Source organism: Hemitrygon akajei, chromosome 3, assembly GCF_048418815.1.
Source record: "Hemitrygon akajei chromosome 3, sHemAka1.3, whole genome shotgun sequence".
NCBI lineage: Eukaryota > Metazoa > Chordata > Chondrichthyes > Myliobatiformes > Dasyatidae > Hemitrygon > Hemitrygon akajei.
Window position 1 is genome coordinate 186,778,542 of NC_133126.1, and position 13,287 is coordinate 186,791,828.

Here is a 13,287-nt window from a genome sequence, read left to right on the forward strand (position 1 = left end):
GCCTCTCTATCTTTGCTGGTAAGTGACCCAGTTACGGGGTACGTAACAAGAGATCTCAAAAGATTGGGAAAAATGCAAATATAATGACAAGATTTTAAAAAAGGAGTGAGGGAATGGAGTCTGAAAACAGGAAACTGTAAGTCTGATCAGCTAGCACCTGCTCATTAACACAAATATCTAATCAGCCAATCACGTGGCAGCAACTCACTGTAGAAAAGCATGCAGACATGGTCAAGAGGTTCAGTTGTTGTTCAGACCAAACATCAGAATGGGGAAGAAATGTGATCTAAGTGACTTTGACCATGGAATGATTGTAGGAGCCAGACAGGGTGGTTTGAGTATCTCAGAAACAGCCGATCTCCTGGGATTTTCACACACTACAGGCTCTAGAGTTTAAAGAGAATGTTGTGATAAACAAAAAACACCCTGTGGGTGGCAGTCTGTGAACAATAATATCCTGTTAATATAAGAGGTCAGAGGTGAACGGCCAGACTGATTCAAACTGACAGGAAGTCAACAGTAACTCAAATAACTGTGCACTACAACAATGTTCAAAGTTCAAAATACATTTATCATCAGAGTATGTATACATTTTATGACCTTGAGATTTGTCTCTTAACATGCAGCCACAAATAAAGAAACCCCAAACAAACCCATATAAAAAAGTCTATCGAACACCCAATGTACAGAGGAAAAAAACGCAAGCAAATTGCGTTCTGAAGTGCACAAGAGAGTCCCATAATTCAGCACAGAATGGACTAAACTTCCTGGTTCTGAACCGTTCCAATCTTGCCCGGCGCCTAAATCATCATCTGAACATCAGGTTCGATCGCCTTGATATGCTTTGGGGCCTGTACCTTGCTGCTGTGGTTCGGCCTGTACTGACACTTCTGAGGTCACTGTGCACACATTGAGTTCAGTCGAATCAGTACACTCTGGTGCCTGGACCTTGCCACCTTCGGCACAGCACTTAAATCGATGAAACCTTGTGTCTTTCTTGCTATTGGCCACCTCACCTCGCCTTGGTTCTGTCATGTCGAATTGCCCTCAAGTCCAAAGGGAAGTTAAAAGCTATTACTTGTGACGATTGTTTGCCAGAAAAAGTGTGATTACCAATGCATTTAGTTGTTTTCCTTGTTTATTAGCCACCAACCAGAAGTCGCTGAAGTTCAGCAGGGCCACCTTAAGCCAGAACTTTCGACTATACCTGGATCTTTTGTACTACTGGAGTGCAGAAGAGCATTTCTGAATGCCCAACACACGAAACATTGAAGAGGATGGGCTACAACAGCCGAAGACCACAACACACACACTTAGTAGCCACTTAAAAACACAAAATGCTGGCAGAACTCAGCAGGCCAGACAGCATCTATGGGAGGAGGTAGCGACGACATTTCGGACTGAAACCTTTCATCACCCTCCTTCTTCTTTCAGAGGACTATGGAACTCTCTAGATGATTAAAGATTGCCTTTGTTTGTCACATGTGCATCAAAACATTAAAGCACAGAGTGAAATGCGCCATTTTGCGTTAAGGACCTACACAGTCCAAGAAGGTGCTGGGGAAAGTCCGCAAGTATTGCCATGTTTCAGGCACCAACATAGCATGGTCGCCATTTACAAACCTTAGCCCGTACAACTTCGAAACTGGAACACCCACAAGAAGCCCACATTGTCACGGGGAGAACGTATAAGCTCCTTACAGACAGTGGCGGCAATTTAACCCGACCACGATAACTGAGCGCCGTAAAGCATCATGCTAATAGGTTTCCTGGGCTTCGGCCCTCTCTTCTACCACCCGCCCCCCCCCCATTCCTGATGAAGGGTCTCGGCCCGAAAAGTTGGCTACTCTTTTCTCACGGATGCTGTCTGACCTGCTGAGTTCTTCCAGCGTTGTGTTCGTATGCTAATAGGTTTGCCTCTGTCCCACCTATATACGCTGTGCAAGAGAGCTGAGGAGGCAGAGTCATCGTGCACTGTGCAACTCCACGGGCAAGATGGCCCACAGCCTCAAAGCACCAGCACCATAAACCCAGGATCAATCCCAGCCTTGGGTGGAGTCGGCACATTCTCACTGTGACCACATGTGTTTCCTGTGGGCGCTCTGGTTTCCTCCCACATCCCAAAGACATATCAGTTGATCTGTTCATTATCCACTGTAAATTGCCCCAGTGCAGCAGAGAGTTAAAACTGCCCAGCACATCACCGACACCAGTCCACCCGCCGTCAAGGACATGCAGTGCCTATAAAAAGTATTCAGTCCCGCTGGAAGATTTCATGTTTTATTGTTCTACAACATTGAATCACAGTGGATTTAATTTAGCGTTTTTTTGAAACTGATCAACAGAAAGAGACTCTTTCGTGTCAAAGTGAGAACAGTCGTTGAAATTAATTATAAATATAAAACACACTTAGACACACAAACCATCACTGGTGCAGCCAATTGGTTTTAGAAGTCACATAGTTAGTTAAATAAAGATCACCTGTGTGCAGTCAAGGTGTTTCAATTGATTGTAGTAAAAGTACATCCACATCTGGAAGGTCCAACTGTTGATGAGTCAGTATCCTGGCAAAAACTACACCGTGAAGATAAAAAAAACTCCTAGAAACTCCGTGAAAAGTTTGTTGAAAAGCACAAGTCAGGAGATGGATACAAGAAAATTTCCAAGTCTCTGAATATCCCTTGGAGTACAGTTAAGCAAATCATCAAGAAATGGAAAGAATAAGGCACAGCTGCAAATCTGCCTGGAGCAGGCCGTCCTCAAAAATGGAGTGGCCGTGCAAGAAAGGGATGTGAGGGAGACCATGATAGCTCTGGAGGAGTTACAAGCTTCAGTGGGTTGAGATGGCAGAGACTGCATATACAACAACTGTTGCCCGGGTGCTTCACCAGTCACAGCTTTATGGGAGAGTGGGAAAGAGAAAGCCACTGTTGAAAAAAAGCTCAAATGAAATCTCAGCTAGAGTTTGTCAGAAGGCATGTGGGAGACTCCAAAGTCAGCTGGAAGAAGGTTCTGTGGTCTGATGAAACCGAAATTGAGCTTTTTGGCTGTCAGACTAAATGCTTTGTTTGGTGTAGGGCACATAATCAAAAACACACCATCCCTATTATGAAGCATGGTGGTGGCTGCATTGTGTAGTGGGGCTACTTCACTGCAGCAGGCCCTGGAAGGCTTGTGAAGGGTAAAATTAACGTAGCAAAATACAGGGAAATCTTGGAGGAAAACCTGATGCAGTCTGCAAGAGAACTGCGATTTGGGAGAAGATTTGTTTTTCAGCAAGACAATGACTCTAAGCATAAAGCCAAAGCTACACAGGAATGGTTTAAAAACAACAAAAGTTAATGTTCTGGAGTGGCCAAGTCAGAGTCCAGACCTCAATCCAATTGAGAATTTGTGGTTGGACTTGAAAATTTGTGGTTGGGCTTGAAAAAGGTTGTTCACTCACAATCCCCATGCAAGCTGACAGATCTTGAGCAGTCTTTAAAGAAGAATGGGGGGAAATTGCAGTGTCCAGATGTGCAAAGCTGATAGAGATCTATCCACACAGACTCAAGGCTGTAATTGCTGTCAAAGGTACATCTACTAAATACTGACTTGAAGGGGTGAATACTTGTGTAATCAATTATTTTGTGTTTTATATTTGTAATTCATTTAGATCACTTTGTAAAGATCTGTTTTCACTTGACACTAAAGAGTCTTTTCTGTTGATCGGTGTTCAAAAAGCCAAATTAAATCCACTGTGATTCAATGCTGTAAAACAATAAAACATGAAACCTTCCAAGGGGGTGAATAATTTTTTGTAGGCACTGTATGGGTTGGATAAAGGCCCGCAATATCATTAAGGCCAGTAATACCCTGCTTATGGACTGTTTGTCCCACTCCCATCAGGTATGAGGCTAGCTACACAGCATGCACACCAGGACCACCAGACTCAAAAACAGTTACTTTCCTTAAGCTGTCTGGCTGATTAGTAGCTCCACATATTAACCCAAGGCTGGCTGGTGGCATAGTGGCATCAGTGCCAGACTTCCGGAGCGGAGGCTCCCGAGTTCGAATCCAGCCGGCTCCAAAAAACCTGGAGAGGGATGGGCTCCGCCAGATTTCAGATGCCCAAGACACGTCGTGTGATGAGCAATCGCCAAAACGATCGGTGCAAAAAGCTCGTCATGACGGCGCCCCGACGACTCCACCAGGAGTTAAGGGTGCACACACACACACTCACATTAACCCATCCACCACCACTACATACACATCACCTGGTGTCACTTTATGCACTGTACTGTAGTAATTTTATGTATTGCACTGTACTGCTGCCACACACACACACACACACACACAAAAACAAAGTTAATGGCATGAAAGTGATGATAAACCTTGATTCTGATATGGGACTCTGTTGTGGAATGGGAGTGGAAAAGGGTACAGGGAGAGGGGAATCATGTTGGGAAAAGGGGAAGGGAGAGGGGAGGGAGCAGGAAGCACCAAGAGACATTCTGTAATGATCAATAAACCAATAGTTGGGAATCAAATGACCTTACTGGGTAACTCTGTACCTGCACCACACCTCATCCCTGACACTTCTTCTCTGCCACCTGCCCCACACCACTCCGCCAGAGCTCCATCTCCGTCGTTCCCAACATCTCTTTCTCTTGCTAGATTTACAAACTCCCTCTCTGCTTCACATTGACCAATACAGTACTGTGCAAAAGTCTTGCGACTCCTAGCTATCTAAATGTGCCTCATTTTTTGCACAGTACTGTTTGTTCCATGGCACTCCACCTTCACCATTCCGAGTATCCTTTGCTCCCGCCAGGTTTACAAACTCCCTCTCTGCTCCACGTTGACCAATACAGTACTGTGCAAAAGGCACCCTATCTATATAGATGCACCTAAGACATTTGCACAGTCCTGTACACACAGTCAATCTCTGAATATAGCTGTTACTTGTATATTGTGTTTTAGAGGGTTGCTAGATTTATATTCCTATTTATTGTATTTCCGTTTCTTTATTGTGTTCTTTATGCTGGAGGGGGTTCAAAGAAGGTACACGAAAATGATTCCAGGATTGAACGGTTTGTCATATGAAGAGCATTTGATGGCTCTGGGCCAGTATTCAATAGAATTCAGAAGAATGAGGGATGACCTCATTGAAACCTATCGAATGGTGAAAGGCCTTGATAGAGTGGATGTGGCGAGCATGATTCCTGTGGTGGGAGAGTCTAAGACCAGAGGTCACAGCCTCAGAATAGAGGGGCGTCTTTTTAGAACAGAGATGAGGAGGAATTTCTTTAGCCGGAGAGTGGTGAATCTGTGGAATTCTTTGCCACGGGCGGCTGTGGAGGCCGAGTCCTATTGTATATTTAAGGCAGAGGTTCATAAATTCTTAATGGTCAGGACATGAAGGGATAGGAGGAGAAGGCAGGAGATCGGGGCTGAGAGGAAAATTGAATCAGCCATGGTGGAGCAGACTTGATGGGCCAAATGGCCTAATTCTGCTCCTCTGTCTTACAGTCGAGGTCTAATTGTATTTTTAAATTTTTTTCTGTGGGGGGGGTGAAAAACAGATCAGACATGGACCAAACAAGAGGCAGGAGGGAAGAATTGAGGGCAAACAGGGGCAGGCTAGCAAGAGAATGGGGTGGGGAATAGATCAGCGATTTATTGAGCAGGGTCCGACACCCCCTCGCTGCAGTGGAGAGCAGAGGAAACCTAATTGTGTTTTTTTATGCTGCATCAGGTCCAGTGTAACAATCATTTCATTCTCTTTTGCACTTCTGTGCTGAAGAATAACAATAAACAGCCTTGAATCTTGAATCATGTAGAGAGGAGTGTTAGAATCTGGGGGTAGCTGATCGGAAACCAGATCACCAGCCTGGCATGTGTCATGAAATCTGCTGTCTTTGCAGCAGCAGTACAATGCAATACATAATAATAGAGAAAAAAAGAGAACTGTGAACTACAGCAAGTATATATCTATTTGGGAAAAAAAATTAAATAAGTACTGCAAAGATATAGGAAGTAAAAAAAAGTAGTGAGGTAGTGTTCATGGGTTCAATGTTCACTCAGAAAATGGATGGCGGAGGGAAAGAAGCTGTTCCTGAATCATCAAGTGTGCACGTTAGGCTTCTGTACCTCCTCCCTGATGGTAGCAATGTGAACAAGGCCTGATCTGTGTCCGGGGTCTTTAATGATGGACATCGCTCCTTGAAGATGTCCTGGATGCTACAGAAACTAGTGCCCATGATGGAACTGACTAAGTTTACAGCTCTCTGCAGCTATATCGATCCTGTGCAGTAGCACCCCACCACCCCCAACACCAGACAGTGATGCAATCGGTTACAAAGCTTCCACGGTACATCTGTAGAAATTTGCGAATTTTTTTTGTGATGTAACAAATCTCCTCAAACTCCTAATGAAATATAACTGCCGTCGTGCAGGTGGTGATGTGGGGAGAGTAAAACTGAAATTAGAATAGGACTGGTGTAGTACGGAGGTTTGGTGGTCAGTACAGATTCACAGGCTGAACGGCCTGTTTCCATGTTGAATGACTCCATGACCATATAAGTCAAGTCAACTTTTATTGTCATTTCGACCATAACTGCTGGTACAGTACGTAGTAAAAATGAGACAACATTTTTCAGGACCATGATGCTACATGACACAGTACAAAAAACTAGACTGAACTACGTAATTTAAAAAAACACAGAGAAAGCTACACTGGACTGCATAAAGTGCACAAAAACAGTGCGAGCATTACAATAAATAATAAACAGGACAGTAGGGCAAGGTGTCAGTCCAGGCTTCGGGTATTGAGGAGTCTGATAGCTTGGGGGAAGAAACTGTTACATAGTCTGGTTGTGAGAGCCCGAATGCTTCGGAGCCTTTTCCCAGACGGCAGGAGGGAGAAGAGATTGTATGAGGGGTGCATGGGGTCCTTCATAATGCTATTTCCTTTGCGGATGCAGCGTGTAGTGTAAATATCCATGATGGCAGGAAGAGAGACCCTGATGATCTTCTCAGCTGACCTCACTATCCGCTGCAGGGTCTTGCGATCCGAGAATGTGCAATTTCCGAACCAGGCAGTGATGCAGCTGCTCAGGATGCTCTCAATACAACCCCTGTAGAATGTGATGAGGAGGGGGGGTGGGAGATGGACTTCCCTCAGCCTTCGCAAAAAGTAGAGACGCTGCTGGGCTTTCTTTGCTATGGAACTGGTGTTGAGGGACCAGGTGAGATTCTCCGTCAGGTGAACACCAAGAAATTTGGTGCTCTTAACAATCTCTACCGAGCAGCCGTCGATGTTCAGTGGAGAGTGGTCGCTCCGTGCCCTCCTGAAGTCAACAACCATCTCTTTTGTTTTGTTCACATTAGGAGACAGGTTGTTGGCTCTGCACCAGTCCGTTAGCCACTGCACCTCCTCTCTGTAAGCTGACTTGTCGTTCTTGCTGATGAGACCCACTACGGTCGTGTCATCGGTGAACTTGATGATGTGGTTTGAGCTGTGTGTTGCAGCACAGTCATGGGTCAGCAGAGTGAACAGCAGTGGACTGAGCACGCAGCCCTGGGGGGCCCCCGTGCTCAGTGTGATGGTGTTGGAGATGCTGCTCCCGATCCAGACTGACTGAGGTCTCCCTGTCAGGAAGTCTAGGATCCAGTTGCAGAGGGAGGTGTTCAGGCCCAGTAGGCTCAGCTTTCCAATCAGTTTCTGAGGGATGATTGTGTTGAATGCTGAACTGAAGTCTATGAACAGCATCCGAACGTATGTGTCTTTTTTGTCCGGGTGGGTTAGGGCCAGGTGGAGGGTGGTGGCAATGGTGTCATCTGTTGAGCGGTTGGGACGGTACGCAAATTGCAGGGGTCCAGTGAGGGGGGCAGCAGGGTCTTGATGTGCCTCATGACAAGCCTCTCGAAACACTTCATGATGATGGATGTGAGAGCAACGGGACGGTAGTCATTTAGACAGGACACTGAAGACTTCTTCGGCACGGGGACGATGGTGGCGGCCTTGAAGCACGTTGGAATGGTGGCACTGCTCAGGGAGATGTTGAAGATGTCAGTGAGATATAAGCTCTATATTCAAGGCAGGGAATGACAGACTTTCGAACTAGAGAATGTCAAGGGGTACCAACAGAGAGTGGGGTGGAAGAGCTCAAACCAGCTGCAGAGGAGACACAGGAACCTGCAGATGCTGGAATCTGGAGCAACAATTAGTCTGCTGGAAGAACTCAGCGGGTTGAGCAGCATCTGGGGGGGGAGGGAACTGTTGGTGTCTTTGGTCAAAACCCTGCAACCAGTTCTGATGGAGCATTTTGACCTGAAACACCAACAGTTCCTTCCCCACCCCCACAGGTGCTGTTCAGCTCACTGAGTTCCTTTAGCCGATTGCCACAATTTTACTGAATTATAGAACAGGCTTGAGGGACTGAAAGGCCTTCTCCTGCTTTAGGTTCTTATGTTTGTATTCTTTTGATAACTTTTATTTATCCAAAAGCATTCTCAGTGTAGACATATGATAACACATTTGTGTAATATCATTACAGTGGTGAAACAACTATGCGAAAAGCCTTAGGGCAAACATTACGTTATGCCCAACGTTTTGTGTCCCTCATTTGATCGTTACTTGTCATTTTGTTTAATTTGAAAGAGACGTCAGTGTTCTCAGCTTTGAGAACTTTGTTCTCGATCCCAGATTCTGTCTGATAAGTGAATCAGGGAACTTTGAACTTTCAATCACTGCCCTGATTTTAATCTCCTGTATGAGAGCAGAATTGTAATGAAATCCACACAAAAGGGCCAGGTTGTCAAGACCTGATATTGAAAATCACCAGCTGCATGTAAAATAATAACATCAAATCACTTCTTCGCCTTTCCTGCTGAACAAGAACTATTCCAGCTCATCAACGTGTCTCTCACCTCTGGGCCCATCCCAGTAAATCCAGAGCACGGTAAATATAAAACTGTGGAGCTAGTAGTGGGTAGAATTAGCGTCTGGCTTGTTCTTGGCTCAGAGATTAAGTCAGCCAATTGTCATATCTGAAGAGTCCAGTTCCATCACAGGCACAATCATCCCCACCATGAGGACATCTTCGATAGGCAATGCCTCAAGATGGTAGTATCCATAATTAAAGATCCTCACCATCTGGGGAAATGTCCCCTTCTTGTTACTACACTGAGGACGAGGTACAGGAGCCACACTCAATCTCTTCTTCCCCTCTACCGTCTGATTTCTGAACAGTCCATGAATCCATGAACACTACCTCCCTATTCCTCTTTTGCATTTTTTACTGTAATTTGTAAGAATATGTTTTATGTCTTGTACTGTACTGCTGCCAAAAATCTACAAATATCCTGACATACGTCACTGATAATAAACCCGGTTCCGATTCTGAGTCTGAAGCGAATTCAAATACTGGAATCTAAGGCAAAAAAATAACCTATTGGAGGAACTCAGAGGACCTGACAACATCGGTGGAAGCAAATGAACAGTCGTTTCAAGATCCTTATCTGGTTCCCTATTGCTGTCAGACTTACAGTACTTTGCAAAAGTTTTAGGCACATATATGCAGTAAGTAAGTTTGTGCCTATGCCCCTAATGTGGCTGCTTCTACCACCAACACTGGCAGGGCATTCCAAGCACCTGCCACACTTTGTGTAAAAAACTAACCTCTGGCATCCCCCTCACCTATACTTTCCTCCAATCAGCTTAAAGTTTTACTCCCTGGTCTTATTCATTTCCACCACAGGAAGAATTTTCTGGCTGTCCACTCGATTAATGCCTCTTTTCATCTCGTACACCTCTCTCTCAAATCACCTCTCATCCTCCTTCACTCCAAAGAGAAAAGCCCTAGCTCTAGCTCATAAGAAATGCTCTCTAATCCAGGCAGCATCTTGGTAAATCTCCACTACACCCTCTCTGAAACTTCTACATCCTCCCTATAATAAGACAACCGGAACTGAACAGGGTATTCCAAGTGTAGTCTCTCCAGGATTCTGTAGGGCTGTGGTATTTCTTGCAGCTCTCAAACTCAGTCCCCTGACTAATGGAGACCAACACACTCTGCACCTTCTTAACAACTGTACCAACTTGGGCAGCAACTTTGTGGGATCTATGGACATGGACTCTGAGATCACACTGCTAAGAAACTTGCCATTAACCCTGTATTCTGTCTTCAGCCTTTAATTTGAACCTGTTTCATTTTTTTTAAGGTCTTTAAGAAAAATAAAGAAATTCAATAGAATTTACAAAAACAATTACAGATAAGGACTGCGGACAACCAAGGTGTAAAAGAAGACAGATTATGCAAATAAAAATAACACTGAAAACCAAGAGTAGTAGAATCCTCTACATAGCACCATCCAGAGACAGAGAAGCAGTTTCAGCGACAGGTTACTATCGATGCAATGCTCCTCAGACAGGATGAAGAGGTCAATACTCCCCAATGCCATTAGGCTTTACAATTCTACCGCCAGGACTTAAGAACTTTTTAAAAGCTATTATTAATGCTTTTTGAGATAGTGATTTAGATGCATATCATATTTTTTTTACTGAGTTAAGTATTGTATGTAATTAGTTTTGCTACAACAAGTGTATGGGACATTGGAAAAAAAGTTGAATTTCCCCATGGGGATGAATAAAGTATCTATCTATCTAATCCTTGAAAGTGAGTCTGTAGGTTGTGGAATCAGTTCAGATTTGAAGCGAGTGTAGTTATCCACGCTGGTCCAGGAGCCTGATGTTTGTAGGGTAATAACTGTTCCTAAACTTGGTGGTGTGGGACCTAAGGCCTTTATATCTCTTGCCTTAGATCTGGAAGATCAGAGGTGACACAAAAGACTACATATGCTGGAATCTGCTAAGTAAGGAAGGTGATAGGTGGAACCAGATGCAGGAGGAACAATGGAGGGATGAGGAGGGAATAGAAGACCCAGTAGGTGTGTGGGTGACAGGCAGGTGGAACTGAGTGGGAAGTGCAGAACCTGTGTGGACCAAAAGGGGAGAGAAAGGAACACAAGAAATGCAGATTACCTGAAGTTGCAAAATTCAACAATCACAGCACTGGGTTGTAGACTACACAGGTAGAATATGATGTGTTAAAGTCATAGAGTCGTAGAGCACTGTAGGGCCTATACAGGTCCTTCAGCTCACCGAGTCTGTGCCAATCTATTACTCTGCCTTGTCCTGTTGACCTGCATCTGGACCATAACTCTCCATACCCCTCCCGCGCCTTGAAATCAAACCCGCATCCATCACTTCAGCTGGCAGCTTGTTCTACACTCTGAGTGGAAAAGATGCCCCTTGTTCATCTTTCAGTTTCCTTTCGTCTTAACCCGACTGTGGAGGAGACTGAGGACAAACTATTTTGCTGCAGTCCTCTTGTGTGGACCCTCCTCCCCTATCTCTCAGCATCTACACCATTACAACCATAGACCATAAGACATGGGAGCAGAATTAGGCCACTGTGTCATTGAGTCTGCTCCACCATTCCTAACTGACTTGTTATCCTTCTCAACCCCATTCGTCGGCCTTCTCCCCGTAACCTTTGACTCTCTTACTGATCAAGAACCTATTTACCTCTGCTTTAATACACTTAGTGATTTGGCTTCCACAGCCATCTGTGGCAACTAATTCTACAGATTCACCACCCTCTGGCTAAAGAAATTCCTTCTCATCTCTGTTCTAAAGTGTCGTCCTTCTATCCTGAGGCTCTGGCCTCTGGTCCTAGATTACCCAGCTATAGGAAATATCTTCTCCTTATCCACTCTGTCTAGGCCTTTTAATGTTAGTAGGTTAAACCCCCCTCACGATCTTACCTGCTTCAGTAAGATCACCAACTATTCATTTCTCTGAATGCCAATAGGTACAAGCTTAAACTGTTGAACTGCCCCTGACATGTGAACCCACCCACCTCAGGAACCATCCTGACCAATCTGTTCTGGAGTGCCTCCAGTATAAACATATCCCTCTCCAAGTAAGATCAAAGCGATGCCCTGTGCCTGATACCGTTGCAGCAAGGCCTTGTGGTCTATCTGCCTGCAAATAAAGCCCAAAAGCACTGTAAAAGCACAATGTAAATGAAAGGTGATTGTTATTTTTGTAAAACGCTCTGTTGACTTAAAGCTCAAGGAGTTAGTCTCTCTCTGTGTTCACAGGAAGGTCACCAAGTACCTGCTGAGGTGTTGACCTATGGCTGTGTGCAGATCTCTGATCTCACTACTGATCTCACTTTCATGCTTTCTTTCATCTTTTTTCCTGCTGCAGTAATCAATTAAAGTATTTGTTCTCTTTGAAAGCCAAACAGGTTGTTGATTTTTAGCCCTGCCACAGTCGCGCTAAAAGTCATCAAATGCTATTCATGCAAGCTAAACAGAACTGACTTGAGATTTTCTCCCCCAAAATATATTGTGTCAAAAATATTCTTTTCTATAAACATAGAACGTAGAACAGTACAGCACAGGAACAGGCCATTTGGCCCACAATGTTGTGCTGAACCAATTAAATTAGTAATTAATAAATAATCAAATGGCCAACTAAACTAATCTCTTCTGCCCATACATGTCCATATTCTTCCATTTTCCTCACATTCTTTTCTCTCTAATTGTCTCTTTCAAGCCCCTAATGTATTTGCATCTACCACCACCCCAGACAAAACATTCCAGGCACCCACCCCTCCCTGTGCAAAAAAACTTGCCCCTCACATCTCCTTTGAAATGACCCTCTCTCATCTTCATTGGTATTAGACATTTCAACCCCGGGAAAAATATACTGACTGTCTGTCTATGCCTCTCATAATCTTAAGAACCTCTATCAGATCTCCTCTCAGCCTCCACTGCTTCAGAAAAAGATAACCAAGTTTGTCCAACCTCTCCTTTTAGCGCATGCCCTCAAATTCATGCAGAATCCTTCTAAAACTTTTCTGCACCCTCTCCAAAGCCTTGACACCCTTCCTATAATGGGGTGACCAGAACTCAGAAACAGAATCAGATGAAAGGTCTTGGCCCAAAACGTTGACTGTACACTTTTCCATAGATGCTGTCTGGCCTGTTGAGTTCCTCCAGCATTGTGTGTGTGTTGCTCGGATTTCCAGTATCTGCAGATTTTCTTTTGCTTGTGATCAGAATTGGGTTTATGATCACAGGCATGTGTCATGGAATTTGTTAACTTAGCATCAGCAGTACAATGCAATACATGATAATATAGAAAAATAATAATAATTACAAATAAATTACAGTAAGTATAATGTATATTGAATAAAGTAAAAATAGTGCAAAGACAGAAATAATATATAT